The sequence below is a fragment of the Leptidea sinapis genome, chromosome 32 (genome assembly GCF_905404315.1).
Source record: "Leptidea sinapis chromosome 32, ilLepSina1.1, whole genome shotgun sequence".
In the NCBI taxonomy this organism is placed as follows: Eukaryota; Metazoa; Arthropoda; class Insecta; order Lepidoptera; family Pieridae; genus Leptidea; species Leptidea sinapis.
In genome coordinates, this window is record NC_066296.1 from 11,592,144 (window position 1) to 11,615,775 (window position 23,632).

A 23,632-nucleotide genomic window follows, 5' to 3' on the forward strand; every position below is an offset into this window, starting at 1 on the left:
CACATGGAGTATTGCTGTTATCTCTGGTCTGGCGCACCCCAGTATCAGCTCGATCCATTTGACCGCGTGCAACGCAGAGCAGCTCGAATTGTCGGGGACCCAGTGCTCGTGAACGGCTAGATCACTTGGCGTTGCGTAGAGACGTCGCTTCATTGTGTGTCTTCTTCCGCATTTATCACGGGGAGTGTTCCGAAGAGCCATTCAACCTGATTCCCGCCGCCGAATTCCACCTTCGCACGACACGCCACAAGTTAGGATATCATCCCCACCATCTGGATGTGTAGCGGTCCTCCATAGTGCGGTTTTCTCGGAGCTTTCTTCCACCTACTACAAAGCTGTGGAATGAGCTTCCTTGTGCGGTGTTTCCGGGACGATACGGGTACCTTCAAAAAAAGCGCGTACACCTTCCTTAAAGGCCGGCAACGCTCTTGTGATTCCTCTGTTGTTGCAAGAGAATGTGGGCGGCGGTGATCACTTAACACCAGGTGACATGTACACTCGTTTGTCCTCCTATTCCATAAAGGTCGCTCCAGGAATTCTGCGAACACCCAGGAGTGTTCTGAACTTCTGGAAGGAGCTGGGCTGGTTGGAATGACTGGCCAACACTGCACGCAAAATGGACCCAATTAAGCGGTCTAATTGCGGAAACAGGAGCCCTTTACCAATACCAAATACCTATTCCATAAAAAAAAATATTTTGTGAATGTGAAGAGCTCCTTGCATCGTCGATTTTACGTAAATATAGTTATTTACTAAGCACTTCTGCCCTCGTGGAATTCAATCCTATTTATTTTAACTTATTTATTTTACTTTGATTAAAATGGTGTACACAAATTACAATAATTACAGATTATTCATTATTAATTCAGACATTCATCTCGCTCATAGTAGTTCACGCATTCTGACATTATTCCCGTCCATTCATCCGCAATCAAGTCACACTCATGGTTTGCGTTCAGAAGAACGCTGAGCGCGGTGAGGGTGCGGGGTTATAAGTGACTCTGCATGCGCTACTGTGCGCCTCTGCCGAACCGAAAACAGTTCATGCCTATGGTTACGGAGGTATTTGTTCGGAACAAAAATCACTTAACTCGGGAGCATCAATCTTACCATGAATAACTTTACAGGCAGTAGTGAGTTGTCGGTATTCCCGCTGAACTTCCAAAGAATTATAGTTCAGAGAACCCAGAAGAAATTTGGTTGGATATAGGTAAGGATAATAACCCCTATAGCCATTTATAAAGGTACCTCAGAAATACGTTTTAAACTTTTTCAAGGAGAATCGTATAGGCGTCCTCATGCCAAGAGTTCTACTCGCAAAATCGACAACGATACATTCGGAACGATACGATAATACTCCGAATATATCGCACATACTCTACTCTAACAAATGTTCGAATTCCACATCGTTTATCGTAACAACATCGTAACCATAGACTAAAATTTATATTTTTTTACGATGTTAGAGAGAATGAATTATGCGCAAACCTTGAAAAACTAAATATTATCTGTGCTATGTCGCTGTTAAGTGTAAAAAGTCAAAACATAGTTTAGGCGCTAAGGACCATGCCAGACTGTGCACCACCAATTTGGTATCATTCACACAAAATGTATATATTGAAAAATTATGTAATGAATTTAATATGACCACTTATTATTGAATAAATAATACAAACCTTGCAGATAATTAAATGTAAAAAAAAGTAACTCAACCCTTCTCGTCGACTTCCTATTTCTCAGGCGGCCATTTGCATTACTTTCTAGTAGAAACGATCAACAAAATGACTTAAATTACTTGGCAGTAAAAAATCCTGTTGAATAGTAAATCACATATAATTATTTTAATTTTATTTATTAAGTGTGTATATTGTATGGCAAATCTATCTATACAACTTGAAACGATAATAGAAACGACAGCCTAGAAGGTGTCGTTGAGATTATCGTAGAAGTGACGTTTAATTGTTTGTCGAATTCGAATATTCGTCTCTGACATTTTAAACTAAGAGTAAGGTTAGTACCGATAATATCGGAAAATGTTTCGTTCGTTCAATCGACGTCGTCGTTTCGACATTGAATACGATGTAACTAAGAGTAGGATTCGACACGACTAATGCCACGATATATCGAATATCGATTTTAGGAGTAGGCCCCCAGAGTTCCAGATGCTGGCGCTAGATTCAAATTTTGATTTAACTAGTGCATTGTAGATCAGCCGGATGACATTTGCGTGGCGAAAATCCCTTGCATTTCTAAAAATGAAGCCGAGGCGCCTATGTGATTCTCTTGCCAGAGCAATAACATGATGAAAGTTCAACTTATGATCAAATATGACCTCCAAGTCTTTGATGTTTCCCTAACCTGACCTAGTGACTATTTGGCCATCGATTTTATAGTCTTACTTGATGGGGTACAACATTCCGCTAAGTCATCAAATAGCATTTCCCAAGGTTGAGGTCCATTTTATTATTGATACTCCATCAGAGAACAGCATCTATGTCGCCTTGCAAAGCCACGCAATCAGCCTCTGACCTTATAACTGCAAAACGTTTTAAGTCATCAGCGTATAGCAAGCACTTAGCGTATTCGATGACTGCTGGAAGATCATTTATCATCAATAAGAATAAGAGTGGGCCAAAAATCGAGCCCTGACTAACTCCGGAAAGCGTGTGATAGGGCTGGGACTCCTATACGCTGATCCTTACATATTGCCTACGATTACGGAGGTAGTCAACGAGCAATCGAAGAAGTCCAGAGACGAAGCCGATGGCCGCAAGCTTTGAGAGTAGTATGTCGTTATTGATCCTATCAAACGCCTTTCGAAAGTCGAAGTACAAGACATCGACCTGGCATCCTCAAGCCGGCAACGCAACTCTTGGTCCCTGGTTTTGCGAATGTCCATGAGCGGCCTCACCACTCCCCATCACATTACTTGAGCCCGTTTGGTCTCCTTTATATAAAAAAAAACATTTAACCAATCTGTGGAAAAAGTTCCTTGAGGGCGACAAGAAATGACAAGGGGCCTTAAAAAAGCGATTATACCGCCCTAAAAGACCTACAACGCTCATATTATTATGACGATGTGATTGTTCTGTTATTTTATGGCGGCAAAAAACAATAATTTTTTTTAAGTTCCGCTTAAATTAAACAACGATATGACATTTAGATAATCATTTAATAATATTAGTCACATAGATATTATGACACGTATATACCACCATATATTTATATAGATAACCACATCTAAGACATCTAAACATTAAGATATTTCAAATACCTTGTTAAATACGTAAATATATTCAGAAATATAGTATAAACAACATTAACATTTCAACATCTACATAAATATATTAAAGTGTAAACAATCTACAAAAAATAAGTCAGATTAGAAATTGCATAACCATGGTTCCGTACCTTTCCAAATCTTAACATATTAAGTGTGCGCTGTCCATAATGTACGTATAGAACGGTTCGCTGTGTTCTTATAATTAATGAAGTATTTAATAATGGATGCATGATCCGAAAGGAGAAATACACTGTTATTATTATATTATATATAATAAAGTCATTGGATCACTCAGTTGCATGAGGTGGGCAAAGGTCTATAACACCAACGTTGCACTATAACGACCACAACAAGAGATATTGTGCCCCTGCTGAGAATCGCAGAATATTTTCAAATAACTATGTAGTATCTTCATTGTAATCGATAAAAACTACATAAAGGGGCTATTGTACTCCTTGTATTTTTTGCCAGCACATGTTTTGGTATGCTATCTATAGTCGATAAATCGCTTCTAAGCCCAATTTGTTCTGTTCGTTGATTCACCTGAAATAATCTTGGAAATAACCTTGTAAATATTTTATAGTAGGCATTTTGGTCTCAACTTCAAGGATATCTTCTTCATCTGCTCTAATGCCAGAAAACAAGACTGTTAAAAATGTTTGCGAGTCTATTTTATTAGGTTGGTTATTTGCGTCTTTGTTGCAAGCAAAACATTTATAGAGTTTGTGGCAAGTACATTTATATCTTTCCTATTTGTTGTGTTTTACTTTTTTTATCAGGTCTGGTATTGTTTATCGTAACTATTTAAGCGCTATCTTTGTTCCACCTCCTTAAATGATTTGTTTTCCTAAAGTTTGTAGCTTCTATATTTTAATATTTTTTGATGCCTTGTTTGATTTTTTTGCTAAGCGCTGTTATTTTATTTTTAACTGTTTTGTTTATCAAATTATGATGAAAGATTATTTACCTTTCATCAATAAGTTTCGAGTCGCTAAAAGATTATTTTTGCTAATTGTTGACAAAGATTTGGCAATTTTATTACTGTTTTCAGAGATAGTAATTTGTCCATCTTTCTCTCTCTGGTCTTATGTCTGATGATCATGGTCAGCATTATGGTTGCATCTGGGGCGGATGATCTGACTCCATCGGATTTAGTCCAACGCGTCTCTAACAACCGTGGAGAATTTAGATGACGACCCCTTAATTTGGTCTGTCCATCTTGTTAGGGAACGAACGCGTGATCTTTTCGGTTTTTGTATATTACATATTCTATGCCTTCTTTGAAATTTAGATTGTTGGCATTTGAGTGTTGAAGTTAAACCATCTCATATTTGTTGTTTATGTTGGCTAAGAACTCATTTACCTTTTTCTTATAAAAATAAGGGACGAGACAAGCAGGACGTTTAGCTGATGGTTATTGATACACCTTGCTCGTTACAATTCAGTGCCGCTCAGGATTCTTGAAAAACCCAAAAATTCTGAGCGGCACTACAATTGAGCTCGTCACCTTTTTACAAATTCAACATATTTGCATGAATCTCTATAATTGGTCCTTACTGTCTACTTGCGCCGCATCTTATATCCACCAACGACCAATTTTGTGGAACAGGTACAGAACCTTAAAAATATATAGTGTCACAGCTGACAAGTATTGAAAATAATTTCATACATGGCCATTTTCTTATGCTAGATTCGCACCACCTTCTGAGCAGCATATATTTTAATCGTAACATATTTGTCATTACAATACTCATAGATGGCGCCTCCACATAACATATAAGATTACATTTCACAGCGGCCATTACAACAAATGATAATAAACATTGAATGAATAATAAAAAAGCTATGGAATATAGATAATATATAGTAATGTGGACAAAATTCTAAGATTCTCTGGATACTAATCCCGGGAAAGAAGACCTGTATTTCACTTTAAGAATCACGAAATTCGAAAATATGAATAAAACTTCTAGTCGTGGTGGAGGAAAGGAGCTACAGTATGACTAATATATTTTTTTATTTTAGAATAGTTTAGAATTATGAACGGAATATTTTATCTTAGTATATTGTGCAACAAGTGCAAATACTATTTTGTATTACAAATGCGATATAACTTATGTATTATTTCTGACTCCATATTCGTTTCTAAATTTGTGTAACTTAAATTATAATTTTATTTATTAAATTAAACTGTCAGACGCGTCAAACTCAATTCAGTTTTGATTATCTAATTTAGCTTGTGCCAAGTATAATTTGCGTGCGACAAGTCATCTTTTCGCACTCAAATTTTAATGGGCAAACGGACCTTTTTCAACCGCAACAGCGAGTGCCAAAATACTACTTTTCCTGCATGAGTAATACAAAATATTATTTGTAGTTATAGTTGAATCATATTATTTATTATGTATAATATTTAGTAAATTTTTTCGTGCTTCATATATTCGTTGGACACAGATACTTATTTAAATATAGTTAATATAACGAGTCTAAACAGCTATTTCTTTTCTACCACGACATTTAGATAATAATTAAACACCTATTTCACTGACATAACTTTAAAGGTCCTTTAGTCATCGAAATCTTGTAGGTCAATCCTTCTTGAGTTGTAACGATTACTATTTTCCCATTTTCTCTTTTATATACTGATGCCATTATCTGTAATCTTTGCTACCATATCGAATGCTAACAAAAATGAAACCATCCACAAATCTGTATTCCAAATATTAAATGTTTACACAATAAAGATTTTTTACAATAAAATTGCATTAGCGTTACCAACCCGTATATGAAAATTGTGCCAGTGATATAGTCGAGAAATACATTTAAACACGTATTAATCATTTATAATTCTAATGTCATAATGCACAAAGAGTCGTGAGGAGGTGGCACATTGAAAATGGGTGTTCCAGATTTGTCGCAATACTCGGAGTAGCGGACCTTATGGAGAACTCTGAAGCCCATACTGCTGCAGATACGCTGGGAGTAGGCGCCTGTTGCATCCACTTTTAGCAGCTGAAAATAACAAAAAATGTTCAGGGCATATTCAAAACATATTAAATCATTTAGTGGTTTTTTATGACAATAAGAGACGAGACGAGTAGGACGTTCAGCTGATGGTAATTGATGAGCCCTGCCCAGCATTATGCCCAGAATTCGGTGGTCTGCCGTACCCTTAGCTGCTATAATAAACATTTCTTACCAACAGATATATTCGTCCATACTAAAAGCTCTTTCAAAACGGAAATCATTTTAAGTATACTGTAATCGAGGAGTTGAAAACGACTTAAGACATACGCACATTCACTCGTACACACATACACATCTTTATATTTATAAGTTATTTTTTTTATTTTGATTTAATCATAGTTTAATAAGAGCGTTAAATGTTATACCATAAATAGTGTGAACCTGTAATTGGCAGTCGGCCATCGCATAATATTTTTGTTTAATTTTTGTGTGCTGTTGGTTCAATAATAATAATTAAAAAAAAAAAATGCTAGGCTGTGCCGCTCAGGATTCTTGAAAAATCTTAAAATACTGAGAGGCACAATAATTTGCACTCGTCACCTTGAGACATGAGATATTATGAAATGAAACGAAATTTATTTATTGCGTCGAATACAGTATACATTACAGATCTTTAATTTATTGTAGTGTCTTCTATTCGGCTAATTTAAATTAGCATGCAAAAGGTTTACTTAAAATTTAAAAAATTCTTAACACTATACATTTTTTTGTCAAATAAAACTTTAAACAGGAATCTAGTAAATCGTTTCTGTGGTAAGTTTCTTATTTCTAGAGGTAGATGATTAAATAATTTTATACACATTGCGTACCTACTATTTAGGTATAATGTTGTTCTGGAACAGTGGCCATAAACCAGTCTATCCGGTAATCTGGTGGAACGAGGTTTCAATTCAATGGCCCTTTGAAATTTATATGATTATTTTTCTTTACAAATTTACACGCTTCAAATGTATACATATGGGGCAATGTCAAAATATTTATCTTTTTAAATTAGTCTTTACATGAATAGGTCGGACCAACTTCACATGTACAACGAATACATTTTTATTGAGCAACAAATGCTTGATGTACTCCTGTGCCATTTCCCCAGACTAGAAGACCGTATCTGAGTACTGAGGCGACATATCCATGGTACGCCATTACAAAGATAACTTTTTAGAAGTAATTCTCCTGAGTCTTCGAAGGACATACACAAATCTATAAATTTTAGAGCATACTTTATCAATGTGATCAGAGAAATTAAGGTCCTTATCTAAGATAAAACCCTAAAATATAGTAGTGTCAACTTAACTTATTCAATATTTATTCCATTATAATTAATATATAGATCAGTTTGTCTACATCCTTTTACACAAAATTGCATATACTTCGTTTTCAATAAATTCACAACTAATTTACTATTATCAAGCCAATTAATAATATTTTTCAAAGTACAGTTAATTTTCGATTCATATTCACTTAAATTATCAGTATTAGAGGACATGAGAATCGATATATCATCAGCAAACTTAAAACAACGGTGTTGAGTATTTTTTTCAAAGTCATTAATATAAATAATAAACAACAAAGGACCTAAAACAGTTCCCTGAGGAACTCCACTTTTTTTAGTTGGAATAGGATGGAGGAGGAGATGTTAAGTCTCATTTGCCCAGTAATTTCACTAGCTTCAGCGCTCTTCTGACCAAAACACAATAACGCTTACACATTACTGCTTCACGGCAGAAAAAAGCCGTTGTGGTTCCCATAATCTAGCCGGCATTCTGTGCAAAGTAGCGTCTCACTGGTAAATGCCCTTAGTCACCTTGTATGACGCTCTTGTGCCTGGGACTTCCCTATCCTTTTTATGCCCAGGGGAAGCACAGGGCATAATATATTTCTAAACATATGATTACTGGTTTAGATATAGTGGCTAAAAATTCAATTCTTCACAAATAGTTTCGATATATATTCCTAGAAGCTAACCTTAAATCCATGCTCCTTAGCGATATCAATGGTTCGCTTCATGAGTTCCTTGGCCAGCCCTCGTCCTCTCGCCTTGTCGGACACGGAGATGATCCTGCACTCCAGTACGCAATCCACTTGGTAAGTATTAAAGAGGTCTAGATCTTGGCTTACAGTGTACAAGATTGTGAATATCTGGAATCAGAGTTCAACAAGTAATTGAGGATTTTGAGCATTATAAAATTTTGACCGGTAATATTTTTTACTGGTATAACTACGCGTGAATCCCCGAAATTACAGACCTAAATTTGTAACGGTTTTTTTATGGAGGAGGATAACAAAACAGCATAAAGGTCAACTTATGTTGCCCCCTGATGCCACACCAGAGATTTCATAAGAGCATTATAGGCCTTTTAGGAAGGTGTACTCGAGGATTTCGGGTACTCATGTCGTATGATCCTGGAACGGTCCCGAATTACTTCCCTGGTTTCTTGCATTCACATGATCCTTTTTCGTGGTACTCTAGACCAGTACCAGTACCAGTGGAAATGAATACTCACAATTCATAATGTTGATGATCGATTGATAAACTAATGTCCATAATTTTAAACAGGATTTTTGAAAAGTTTAATAATGTTACTGTCAGGAAAAATCTGACTGAATATTTAAAGTCTCGAACCTATTCTGCATTAACTGACATTTATTTTTGGTAATTTACAACTAGCGGTGTGTAGGTAGAAGTAATCTTATATTTACTTTATTGAATTTCTCATCGGTCGATTTGTGGATCTTCTTAAGAGACTTCTCAATGTCGCCGGGTCACAAAATACCATTCAATGCCACGCCCAACACCTTCAAGAAAGAAAAGTAACATTAAAAAAAGTTGATTTTGATAGATATATTTTGATAGATTATATATTATATTTATATATTCAAACTGATAATCTTAGTATACCTACTTGCGTAATAGACGAACCCTGTGTGAGAGTGAGATAACTATCCTTACATAAAAACCTAGGTGTGAGAAACAAATTTAGTGTTTTATCCTTATTGTTCTGTGTTTTAACGGATATTCATTAAAAATTAGGTAGTGGTGTCGTGTTCTGTATTACATTGTGTTGTTACTTACAACAATCCAACTAAAGAAACATTTCACAGGTAAATAATGATTCTTCAATACTACGTTTGTGATGTTTATTTTCATAGAACATAATATCCACTAACATTCTAAATATTACATTTTATATTCGCAGTAAACACTCTATTTTCTTAAGATTATAATAATTTAAGAAAATATGTGTTAGATAATAAAAAATTGTATACGTGAATAATGACGCCGTTTATCAATATTTGTCATAAGGACCAAGAAAAATACTACACATTCCCTAACTCACTAACACATCGTAAAACTTACACAAATGAACATTTTAAATTTAGTCTCGCCGTAATGAAGCTCTCCTCGTTACGGCGAGACTAAATTTTGTTTGTCTTTTACGCTAGTAAGCATAATAAGTTTATGTTCAACCCTTTGTAAAGCTCTTTATGGAGTATGTTGTATTTTAGTGACAAAGGGCATTTATTTTCTCAAAATTGTTTCCTTTAAATTTTTTTTAGGCATTGCTAAGCAAATTTTGAAGAAAAATGAAAGAAACAACATGGTGCAAGAAACTCTCCCAGCATTCTTTTTGCTATATTTCTATTTCTATAGTAAATTAATATTTTGAAATATGTATTTGAGGATTTAAAAGTGTAACTGTAAATTTTTAACCTAAACTGTTAAATATCGTTTGTGTAGAAAAGGTTACTATAACTTATATTAACTTTCTTAATGATACTACAGACTGTGAATGGAACGACCACCCTCGGGCTATTAAATAATACGTTTTATTGTACGATATTACTTTGTTACCATTTTTTATTATAAAAAAAAGCCCACTGAGTTTTTTGCGTCCGTTCTTCTCAGGTCTGTGGCATACTTTTCCGCATGGGTGGTAGTTTTTGTCTTTCAGTAAATGATATTATATCCTATTTTTTAATATAAATATTTGAATTTGAATGTGAACCAAAACCTCAACATCTCCTGTTAATAATTACCGTATTGCCCTCAACGGCTGCTACAGAAAACCCGTCAAAGATGGTGGCAGCGCACAGTCTCTCTAGAGCCGCATGGGGTTGCCCGCGCTCGCACAGGCTCACGGCCTTGTTCAGCGGCTCGTCCGCGAAGAAGCTGTTCCGGAGGTGACTCAGCACCGGCTCCAGCATCTCAGGAGTGATCCTCGTGAACTGAACCATTCTTGAAACTGAAAAAATGTTATCCATGAAATTATTTCCTTCGATTAAAAAAAACGTGTGCTTCCCAGGATGACCGACAGAAGTGACAACTTAAATTAATCTAAGTTGAACTATTTAATATTGTAATTGTTTAACTTGGGAAATGCTTAGGTTACTACTTTAATTTTATGTAGGTATATTAGCTATGATATGGCAGCTATAATAAGCAATTAAATTAAATCTTTACTTTACTGACAATTAATAATTGAATATTAACGAATAACGCTGTATGGGCTTGAACACTGCCTGTCCTAATAATGGACGAAGAAATCAAAAAAATTAACGAATGTCGCAAACGTCACAAAATTTCTGAAAACTTTTATTTATTATTTATTAAAAATGTAGTATTAAATAAATAATTACACTTGGAGATTTTCAAAATATATTACTCAGCAATTTCAAAAAAATTTTTTAAAGCGTATAAATTACTTATAACGGTTAAAAATTTTTTTAATTGATTTGTTTCTGACGGAAGTATCGCGTTAGGTAACGAAGCTTTACATCTGCTTTCATAAGAAGTTATCATTTCAAAAATCGATTCTTTATTAAGAAAATTTTATCATTTTCAAATAGTAGCTTAACTCATAGACTTAAAATAAACTATATAAAGACGTGCCGAAAATGCATGACCAATTTCGATGTGTTTATCAAGTGTGTGTTATCTAGTGGTTAGCTAGTTTAATCGTAGATCATTTATAGGTCTAGGTAGACTGTGGTCTGTGACAGCTGTGAAAACATCAAAAACAAATTAAGGTTGGCAGCTAACCTCTACTTTGAGTAATTCACACACACTTACGCAAAGTGACATACAATTCGCGAGTATAAGACGTCGCTTGTCACACACATTAACACAAAGTGACATACGAATCACGAGTGTAAGACGTCGCTTGTCACACACATTAACACAAAGTGACATACAAATCGCGATTGTAAGACGTCGCTTGTCACACATATTAACACAAAGTGACATACGAATCGCGAGTGTAAGACGTCGCTTGTCACACACATTAACACAAAGTGACATACGAATCGCGAGTGTAAGACGTCGCTTGTCACACACATTAACACAAAGTGACATACAAATCGGAGTGTAAGACGTCGCTTGTCACACACATTAACACAAAGTGACATACGAATCGCGAGTGTAAGACGTCGCTTGTCACACACATTAACACAAAGTGACATACGAATCGCGAGTGTAAGACGTCGCTTGTCACACACATTAACACAAAGTGAAATACGAATCGCGAGTGTAAGACGTCGCTTGTCACACACATTAACACAAAGTCACATACGAATCGCGAGTGTAAGACGTCGCTTGTCACACACATTAACACAAAGTGACATACGAATCGCGAGTGTAAGACGTCGCTTGTCACACACATTAACACAAAGAGAAACACGAATCGCGAGTGTAAGACGTCGCTTGTCACACACACTAAACCTGGCATGTTTTCATCGCTTCTTTAGCCGCAAGAGGCTGTATCTAAACGTTTAAATTATCTAAGAGTTTAATATTCAAAATACTAAGGAGTCGATTACAAGCGTTGATAACCGGTTACATTGAGAATAGATTCGATTCCCTTTTCTTATTTATGATGCTGTGTCGCTGTTCCTTCTCTTTCGCATACTTTGTTTGTTTATACGCCTGTGTATTGTAAGTCTCTGGCTTAACCAATATAGGTAGTTTGTATTGGAGCGATCAAACTATCTATAATCATTGCCTATGATAGGTTAAGCCACAATAAGCACCAATAGATTTCATACAGACGACCTTTCGTTTTACATACATTATGTCAATATTATTAATAAAAAATTTGTAATATAACTTTGTTTTCAATAAAATGCCTATAGATCTCTAGAGAAATTACTTTTAAATAAGTTTGCAACATAATTCTCGTATCTTCTATACTCGACTTTAATTTAAGAAAAATATTATTATTGATTTACGAGTCCGTTAATTGACTTTTGTTGCATATTCGATCTCAACAGGGACCGTTACATAATATTTTTCATTTCAAAAGTGCTCAACGCGTTATTTTCGTTTATGAAAAACAATTTTATCGTTCGCGAAAATAACCTTCATTGTCTTACCGTTCTTTCATAATATCTGATCCAATTTTTACTGCGCAGTAAATAAGAAAGAAATTCCACTGGCACAGGAATTTCAATATAGGTTGGAATATCGGGAATTCTCCCAGTCGGGGGTGAGGTGTTTATTGAAGCCTGGATCGAGAGGTCAAGGATGAGGGGATGGTGATAGACAAGTACTATTGATTTTATTCAATGAGCTACAGGAACGTGTAAAGGTTAAAATTTGACTGGCTGTGTCCGTTACTTCGTCAGCATGGACTTCAATCTTTCTTGGCATCACTAAATAGTATAAAACAAAGTCGTTTCCCGCTGTCTCTCCCAGCTACGTGTTACGTTTGCTCAAAATAGAGACTAACAGTTCACCCCTATTTTTTTCGACGTGTTCACAGCTGTCACAGTCCAATTAGACGTAGAAATTATTTAAGATTTATTATTATATTGCACAAATTGTCTTAATTTCAGCCGTTTTTCTATTGCGGTTCATGAGATGACAGAAGCACGGACGGCCTCACAGCGGAGTCTTAGTTATAGCGTTTCTGTTTATTATCCATTGAATCTCAAACGAGATCTGAAATCTGTTGAATAAAAACAGTTATAAATTTAATTTATTTGAGAAGTAAAAATGTAAATGAAGCTCATGGTCGCCCAGAGGGCAATGAGGAGGGCTATGCTCGGAATTTCCCTGCGAGGTGAAATTAGAAAACAGGAGATCTGTACGAGAATCAAAGTCACCGACATAACAGATGTTTGCGATAGTTCGACGAACAGATAGTCGGTGGGTCAGTAAAGTCTTCGGATGGCGACCACGTACCAAACGGCGCAGTGTTGGTAGGCCACCACAAAATGGACCGACGATCTGGTCAAGATCGCCGAAATACGTTGGATGAGGGCAGCGCAGGACCGATCGTCGTGGAGATCTGTGGGAAAGTCTTTGTCCAGCAGGATGTCTTCCGAATCATGATGAAAATGAATGGGAAGTAAAAAAAGCCAAGAAAGTTCCAATAACCTAATTTATAATAAATTTTACTAAGTTATGCACACTAATCTACCTTTGCCTCCAAAACGGAAAACGGCCATTCAATACATTTTTGTTTACGCCGTAAACGGATAAGACCTCATTTCTCTAGTAAATATCCTGTACTTTATAGTTCTCTGTGGTTGACACTGATAAATTATGTTCCATTTCCCGCTTAATTAATTAATTCTCCGCTTCAGTTGTTCCGGTCCACGAGCAAGGAAGGCTAGCCGAGAATATAATACGAATTCGTCCTTGGACTCCGAGGCTTTGTGCTATTTTATAAAAGCTAACTCTAGATGCTATGAATCTGGTTCAGAAGCATGTCGCATTTATAATCAATTCAGGGTCTCGTTAGATGACCTAAGCGACTTATTAATACTGCTAGTCTATAAATCTATTGAAGCGAAAACTTCTTTCATTCGGCACTTTTTGTTAGGGGAAATTCACCGACATGCTAAAAACTGGCGTACGCAATAAATAAATAATTTAAAATATATATACCTATAGTTAGAAAAGCTTATAGCAGTGTACCTGTAGCTATACAGCTGACGTATTGTGCAACATTAGTGTTGTGTATATCTTATAAGTGAGATTGAATGGATTTGTTATGTGCATTGGCACATTATTTTTTCTGTGATTTATGATTTCTGTGAATTGAAATTAAATAAAATGCAAAACAGTTTTATTTAAAAAATTTCAAATTTTGACAATGATACCGCGCACAATAAAAATTTAGAAATGAAAAATGTGTGGATAACCATAGGTACGATCTGCATACCAATGGCTTTCCAAACGACTATCACCAGCCGTAGTTTACAATACCAAACATGTTTGATTTGATTTAGTCAGACAGTGAAAAAGTCTTATAAATAGAACTGAAAAAAAAGCAAACTGATAATAAAATTAGTAAGAACTATTTCTTTTAGTCAAATGATATAATATTCAGATCTAATCGCAGTGCCCTTTCGGTTGCCACGGTAACCAGGAAGGCAATATAAATCTGTTCCGTCCCAATCTCAGCGTACCTATTTAGCTAAGAGTCTCTCACAGATTCAAAACCTCACTTCTAGATATCGATAAGATATAATCTTCGTGTCACATCACTTCAATAGATTCGAGGGCGGGTCTATCATGACCTAAATAATAAACTCACGGGAGCGAGCAAGAAACTTATTCATCAAAATATAACATTCAGTACTGCAATCGTAGGTAACATAATTATGTCAGACTTACGAAATATAGGGTATGTTCCGATATGCACTGCGAGCACTGCACAGTGCTATCACTGTAGAAAAACTCGTTCCGTTATGGAATGCCAGTATACTGCCGCAGTACCCTAGGGAAATATATGACGTCTTAAATCGCCGCCATATTCTACTGTGAGCACTGGCGTTTTCGAGGTAAGGTACCTACTCGCAGTACTTTGATCACGTGATCAATCAAAACCATTCGAGTGCCTAATGTTTTATAAACAATACCTACAGTATCAATCCCAAATATTTTTAATTTGACAGTACTCCAACAACAATTTTTTTAATGACCTAGAAAACTTTACACTGACTTACGGCTGACAGTATACGGGATTACGTTCTGTTTTAAATAGTAACCAGTATAACTGGCTATAAAGGAACGGCTTCACAGTATACTAAATTGAAGTCACACTGTACAGTGGTCGCAGTGCATATCGGAACATACCCATAAACTACAGTTAAACAAGAGTTAAAGACAATGATGATACACCTACATAATATAGATTACAAACGATAATCAAATTAAATTCACAATTTATCGGCAGACTGTGTAAAAAAAATTGGGTAATATCAATCACTTATAAATTGCTCTTAATATCATTCGTTTTCCGAAATGGTAGTAAATGGCAAAAAAAATTACTTTCTTGAAAATATAGCCCATCGCCACTCCTCTTGATTCTGCAGGAACGTGTTTTTTTGATAAAACTATTTTCAAATGAACGCTAAGGGAGTATGCAATGTATTAGCGATTGGTTGCCTATAAAAAATTGGCCGCAACCTGTAATTTATTTCAGTAGATATAAATAATTTTCTGACATAAATTGCAACTATATTATGTTTTATATTAGTACGGTTGAAAAGTAATAATAATAATAACCATTTATTTCAGGCATGACATTTGAGTAATATGATGTCATGAAATAAAATATCTTTTTGCGCTCGTTCAGGAAATGGGGAGGGCTGTGGAGACATCACAGCGGCGCCGTCGAGGATACTTTTAGATAAATTGCTTTTTATTGTATTGACTATATTAGGACTATCCGACTTCGCCTGGGTTAAAATTGATAGTAAATATAGATAGTAATGCCCTTTAACAGTTCTTTCTACTCATGAGATTTTGGAATTATGGTTGTATTTAGGAACAGCAATAGTTTTAGTACCTATTTGTAAGTTCTATTTTTTTTTGGTTTACTAACTATCTATTTATTTACGAGCGTAGTGTTAAAATTCAAACTATCATAGATATCATCTGATTAGGTTTCTTATGAAGCATGATTACTATTTCTATAGAGCGAAAACGTATTTTCGTATGGTAATTTCTACTTGTTGGAAAGAGGGTTCACGTAGACAGTAACCTTCCACGAAGGATTAAAAAAAAATTACTACACATATAAGAATAATATCTACACTACTTTAAAATATTTTTTAAGAGAAACATTTTTAAAATTTACATGGCAGCCATTTTGGATTTTATTATTGTTATGGCGGCAATCCTAAAACACACCATCCAAAGTTTTTTCAAAGAGTTTTCGTAATAATGTAAATTCCGCAATGATATTTTGTCTTTTAATCAATTCGACATGTAATTCACCTCTACACGAGGCATCCTCAGGATATGTTGACTCGCCAAATTCTGGCACGAGACTAATTGAATTTGGCGAGTCAACATAACCTGAGAATGCCTACGCGAGACACGCAAAAAGAAGAAAAAAAAGAAAACTCCCAACATTCGGATAATTAAGATAACGGCTAAACCAGTTAATTTTCTAAGTCGCAAAATATGTAAATTGACAGTGGAATCTTTGTAATAATATTTTCCCATGGTTCCCATTGTTAACCCTTTGGGTAAAACCCTAAAATGCAGCAGAGCAGACTTTTTGTATGTATGCGTTACTTGACGTCATTTCGAGCTAGATGATAAAATAAAGGCTTCAATGGCCGACAATGCTCCCGTGTTTCCTCTGATGTTTCAAGAAAATATGGGCGGCGGTGATCACTTAATACCAGGTTCCCCGTACGCTCGTTTGTTCTCCTTTTCTATAAAAAAAAAGATAAAATAACAAATCAAAAGGAAAATAAAAGACGAATATTTTCTAATGGCATTCGAAAACATTAGCTCGGTATTTCAGTGAATAGTTGATTAATAGCCGTTGGGGGACAGCTTGGGGGAGGGATTATAAATGAGAATTGATCACGAGGAATTGATAGTCTTAATTGATAATAATAACATCCGATTATTAAACCTAGTCTCTAGTTATATACCTACCTATAGATTTAGAACTGTTTTGCCCTTTTCTGTCAAGTTAAGATGCCAGATTTGCGAGAAAATATAATATAATTTTCTATTTTTATCTTTGTCAGTATGAGATGAAGGGCGCGTGAAATATGTATGAAGTCTACAAAACATAATTTAAACTTAAAATATTGCATTAGTAGTAAAACAATAGAAAATAATTCGCACAAAGGACTACCTACTTTGTTTTTTTTTTACAATCGAAAATATTAATTTGTAGTAATCTATATCGAAAATGTAGATCTGTTAACAGACTGAACTTTCAGAAAATAAAATATAATACTAAAACAGTATTTTTAAGGCCCTTAACGTAAGTAAATATAGAGGTGATTCCGAAGCTATGATCAAAACTTGCATTCAGGTGTTCACCTCTTTTTGTGAAACGTAATTCGTTGCCTCATCGAAATTGATTTACTTAATAAAGCAGATGAAAACATACAATAGGTATTCTGCGCATTAATCGAACCCACGACCAGGCGCGTTGACGTATTATTATTCTTACCACTGAACATACGAGCTCGGCGAAATCAATATCTATCAATTCTCTATTATAATCTCTATCAAAACGCTATTTAAACATCATAATAATAAATACCTGTATTTCATAGTTAACTAATTTTAAACTTTCTCAGAGCATATGCTAACGGTGATCAGTTACCATCACACAAAAGCCCAACTGATCCCACCCCCCTCCCTACCCCTCACCCGACAACAATATTTAATTTATTCAAACAAATATTTGTACATAAAATGTTACATGAAAGTCTCAGTCGATGCAATAAATGCACTCCATTATAATTATTAAGATACAACAAAGAAAATTGCGAAAAATGAACGCATAAAGTATATTTCTGAATGAGAAAGTTCTATAATATTACTCAAACCTACCTTAATAAGCTACACATGTATATCTATATATAATAACTGTATTAATTAATTCATTTGTCTATTACTTACCCTGTGTTACTCCGTGGAGGGTTAACTGCGCACTGCCGCTAGGTTTGTTATCAAGACGCGCCGCGCCCCATTTAGAGATGTGATATCTACATCTACCTATATAAGAGCCTTTCAGACTTTCATAAACAATCATTGAATAGGTAATATAATACAAAGGGCGAATAATTCACATGTATTATCACACTTTTGATGTTTTTTAAACAAAATATTATATAAGTAATGATAATGTTATCTCCGATAATGATAATTTCAATAACTTTTAAAAGCTTTTATACGGAGCCATTCAATATAAAAAAAGCTTTTATTTAAAATGCGTTTGCTAACTAAGGAACTGTATTTAAAAATTGCTCTTAATGAGACAAGAAGAAATATTTAATAATAATTCAGTTCCGATTATACTTGTTACGTTTTTATGATATGACCATAGATAATTAATTATACGTCTAGATACAGGCTCTTGCTGAAACAACCGATGAAAACAGGTCAGGTTTATCACATTAGTGTGCGTGACAAGCTACGTCTTACACTCGCGATTTGTATGTCTCTTCCACTGACCTAACCGTTCGAGTGACGTCACGTTTATAAATCTTGATATGTCAACTCTCATGTTGTCATTTTTTATATGTATATGTAACAATTTGTTAGTAATCACCTTAAAAACATCACAAATTGATTAGATTTTAAAGAGCGACATCTCAAGTCAATTTCCTAATGAGAAATATTGGGGTTGAGCAGGTTATCAACTGTAAAGTAGATCCTGTAGTAGATGTAGCCACAACCTGAGAGTTGAACAAGACATATCAAGATTTATGAACCTTACGTCACTCGAACGGTTGCTTCGGTTGGAAGAGCGCTCCCACGTGAACGCGAGAAGTCGCGGGTTCGATTCCCACATCGTTCATAGATTTAGTTTATAAATTAAATTTGTGTATATTGTGAAAACTTATAGGTACCACGTTGGGAACATAGATCTTATATAGCGTGTTGCTATAATGGCCATATTAAATTAACACTCGGGTAGAACTACTTAACCGTAATATTAAAAAAAAATCTAATAATTAAAGTGACGACCTATATAGCAGTGGTTAGTAGTCCCGGGTTCGAATCCCGGTAACTACAGACATTTATGTGATGATTATAGATGATTGTTTCCAAGTCATGGATATTTATATGTAGATATTTATGTTTAAGTCAGTATATTGTATTAAAATATATCGTTGTCTTGTACCCATAGTAGTCTATGCCCAGTTTATGTTAAATTATACATTTAGAAAACAAAATTTTAATCACCCTTACGTGGGCGCTATTCACCTACGAGTTCTGACGGCTACGACGCGTCGTGGAAGAAGTAGGTGGCCTACGTAAGCTCGCGGCTACTAGATTACTTACAGGTTGTTCCGAAATGATGTTATTTAAAAATTGGTTTATTTAGGTGAATTATGTGTTTAAATTTGAATATTTTTTTTATTATTAAGGTTAAGTTCTTTAAATAAAACAATCCGAAAAAAACACACAAATCCATATAAATGGTTGCACCGTTTTTACCGGGATTTGAACCCGGGACCTCTAGCTCAGTAGTCAGGGTCACAAACCACTGGGCTATATGGGTCGTCACATATTGTGAAGAATTATTGATTTCACGAGAACTGGAAACAACCTGGAATATTTTCAGAAACATAACATTAGCTGGGAGAAACTCGTCGGTTTCTGTACGGATGGCGCTCTGGCCAGCAATGTTGGGATTATGCTCTGCTTTCGCAACGTTAGTAAAACAGAAGAATCCTGAGGCAACAATAACGCATTGTATTATCCACTGTCAGGCGTTAGCTTCGAAGATTCTTCCTGAACGCCATAAGAATACAATACAATCAAAATCAAGTGGAAGGCCACAACGGCGTCTTTTTCTCCCGTGTTTATAAACATTATTGTGTTTCGGTCTGAAGGGCGCCGTAGCTAGTGATAAATGGGCAAATGACGTTGCCCAGTACTTCCCCCGGGGCATAAAAAGAATAGGGGAGTCCCAGGCCCATGGGTGTCGTAAGAGGCGACTAAGGGCTTTTTAGAAGTGGGACAGTCACGCAGTCGTCTTTTGACGTCAGCACAATCGGGCCAGACTCGACCGGGTTAATTACCACACTCGCACAGAATACCGGCGTGAAGTAGCGGCCTAGTGCCGCTATGTTTCGTATAGGTTAATGTCGAGGACCGGAGGCCATTTCCCCCAACCCCTTCCCCAACAAAGATTATGAAAGCGGTCCGTAAAGAGATAGTACCCCAGGAGGGTACCGGCTCTACCAGAGTCGGATAATCCCTCCCCGAGCACTCTAGCTCGGGCTGCCCTTCGTATTCTGGGGAGGGCACAGTACCTCGCATGACCAAGGACAAACGAGGCAGTAACACCACGGCACCCCGCTCCACACTCAACGTGGACTTTTGCAATATCAGGGGAATTCACTCCAACTTAAACGCCGTCCACCACCACCTTGAGACGGCGAAGCCGGCCTTGTGTTTCCTTACGGAAACGCAGATATCTCGACCTAGCGATACGTCATATTTAACGTACCCCGGGTACAAAATTGAGCACAATTTTTTGCCTCATGCCGGGGTATGTGTGTACGTTAGGGAGGATATCTGCTGTCGCCGTCTCGGCAATTTTGAGGGTAGAGACCTGTCCACTCTCTAGCTCCGCGTAGATTTAGAGGACCGCGTCCGCATCTATGCGTGTGTCTACAGGTCCCATTGTGGTAACGCAGAAACCGATCATCTCATGGGCTGCGTTCAAGCGGCAATTGACGACGTGCTTGCACGGATCCCCTCCGCTGAAATCGTGGTCTTGGGCGATTTCAACGGTCACAATGCCGAATGGCTTGGATCACGTACCACAGACTACGCAGGGCGATCTGTGCATAATTTTGCATTGGCGTACGTTCTGTCCGGATTGGTTGAGTCGCCAACGCGGCTCCCTGATGTGGATAGCCACATGCCGTCCTTATTAGATCTTCTGCTGACTACACATCCCGATGGTTACCAGGTCATTGTCGACGCCCCTCTCGGAACGTCCGACCATTGCCTGGTCAGGAGTGTAGTGCCTATCCGACGCCCACGTCGCAGACCATAAGCGACCCGCCGCGTTTGGCACTACAAGTCAGCAGATTGGGATAGGATGCGTTCCTTTTTTGCATCCTATCCTTGGAGCAGGGTTTGTTTCCCTTCGGATGATCCTAGTGCCTGCGCCGTTGCAGTAGCCGATGTGATACTACAGGGCATGGATATTTTTATACCAAGCTCTGTAGTACCGATCGGTGCCAGATCACAGCCCTGGTTCGATGCGTCAGTTAAAGCAGCATCTGACTGCAAAAAACAGGCGTATCGAACTTGGGTTGCGGCGCTGGGCACAAAGGATCTGCATAGTTCTTAAGAGGAAATACAACCGTGCTTCCAGATTTTTTAAGCGGCAAATCACCCGTGCAAAGTCAAAACACGTCGTCAAAATCGGCGAGCAGCTTTCCAGTTACCCGACCGGAACACGCAAGTTCTGGTCCTTGTCGAAAGCTGCTCTTGGTAACTTCAGCCAGCCGTCCATGCCGCCGTTGCACATGAGGAATGACACCCTGGCCCATACGGCAAAAGAGAAAGCCGAACTCCTGTTTCTTCCTGTCCCGCTCTTTTCGCCTCCAACTCGACTCTTGACGACAACGGAAAAACACCGCCGACCATCCCGCGGTGTCAGAGTTCTATGCTTGAAGTACAGTTCAGACAGAAAACTATTAGGCGAGCTCTGTTTTCGTTGGACGTCAGGAAGTCGAGCGGGCCGGATGGCATTTCTCCAATCGTGCTTAGAACGTGTGCCCCTGAGTTGACGCCGGTGCTAACGCGTTTATTCCGGCACTCTTATTCCATAGGCGTAGTCCCTGACTCATGGAAGTCAGCCCTTGTCCATCCGATCCAAAAAAAAGGAGACAGTTCGGATCCGGCAAACTACAGGCCTATTGCTATTACCTCCCTGCTCTCCAAAATCATGGGGGGTCATACCTAGAGGGTCACCAGTTGATCAACGACCGACAATACGGCTTTCGCCATGGTCGGTCGGCAGGTGATCTTCTGGTATACCTAACACATAGATGGGCTGCGGCTATTGAAAGCAAGGGGGAAGGCCTGGCAGTTAGCCTGGATATAGCGAAGGCCTTTGATCGTGTATGGCACAAGGCGCTCCTCTCTAAACTTCCATCATTTGGGCTTCCCGAGAGCTTGTGCAAGTGGATCTCCAGCTTTCTCACTGGGCGCAGCATACAGGTCGTTGTCGACGGACATTGCTCGAACCCGAAGCCCGTGAATGCTGGAGTGCCCCAAGGCTGTGTGCTATCTCCTACGCTGTTTCTTCTGCATATCAATGATATGTTGGACACCTCCAACATTCATTGCTATGCAGATAACAGCACTGGTGATGCCGTATACACGGGCCATGCACGTTTCTCTCGGGAAATCTTCGACCAGTGCCGGGAGAAGCTTGTGTCTTCTATCGAGTCCTCTCTTGAGAAGGTCGCGGAATGGGGTAAATTGAACCTTGTCCAATTTAACCCCCAGAAGACTCAAGTTTGCGCGTTTACCACTAAAAAAACCCCATTTGTCGCATCACCGCTCTTCGACAACACTTCCCTAAAAGCCTCGCCTAGTATCGTAATACTGGGTCTTGAAATCTCGAGCGATTGCCAATTCCATGGCCATCTGGAGGGCAAAGCCAAATTGGCTTCAAAGAAACTTGGCGTCATTAATAGAGCACGGCAATACTTCAAGCCGGCCCACATTCTAGCGCTGTACAAAGCACAGGTCCGGCCACACATGGAGTATTGCTGTCATCTCTGGTCTGGCGCACCCCAGTATCAGCTCGATCCATTTGACCGCGTGCAACGCAGAGCAGCTCGAATTGTCGGGGACCCAGTACTCTGTGAACGGCTGGATCACTTGGCGTTGCGTAGAGACGTCGCTTCATTGTGTGTCTTCTACCGCATTTATCACGGGGAGTGTTCCGAAGAGCTGTTTTACCTAATTCCTGCCGCCGAATTCCACCTTCGCACGACACGCCACAAGTTAGGATATCATCCTCACCATCTGGATGTGTGGCGGTCCTCCACAGTGCGGTTTACAAGGAGCTTTCTTCTACGTACTACAAAGCTGTGGAATGAACTTCCTTGTGCGGTGTTTCCGGGACGATACGACATGGGTACCTTCAAAAAAAGCGCGTACACCTTCCTTAAAGGCCGGCAACGCTCCTGTGATTCCTCTGGTGTTGCAAGAGAGTGTGGGCGGCGGTGATCACTTAACAACAGGTGACCCGTACGCTCGTTTGTCCTCCTATTCCATAAAAAAAAATGAGACTACATTTTATGTCTCAAGGTGCCGAGCGCAATTGTAGTGCCGCTCAGAATTTTTGGGGGTTT

General features: G+C 37.7%; 1 protein-coding gene and 1 pseudogene across 1 annotated transcript in view; both read right to left on the reverse strand.

Annotated features, from left to right (window-relative positions):
* The window catches only part of LOC126974277 (gastrula zinc finger protein XlCGF57.1-like), a 248,705-nt gene that overhangs the window by 205,820 nt on the left and 19,253 nt on the right, over positions 1–23,632 (reverse strand). The window lies entirely within an intron of this gene.
* On the reverse strand, positions 3,154–18,263 carry LOC126974294 (uncharacterized; annotated as a pseudogene).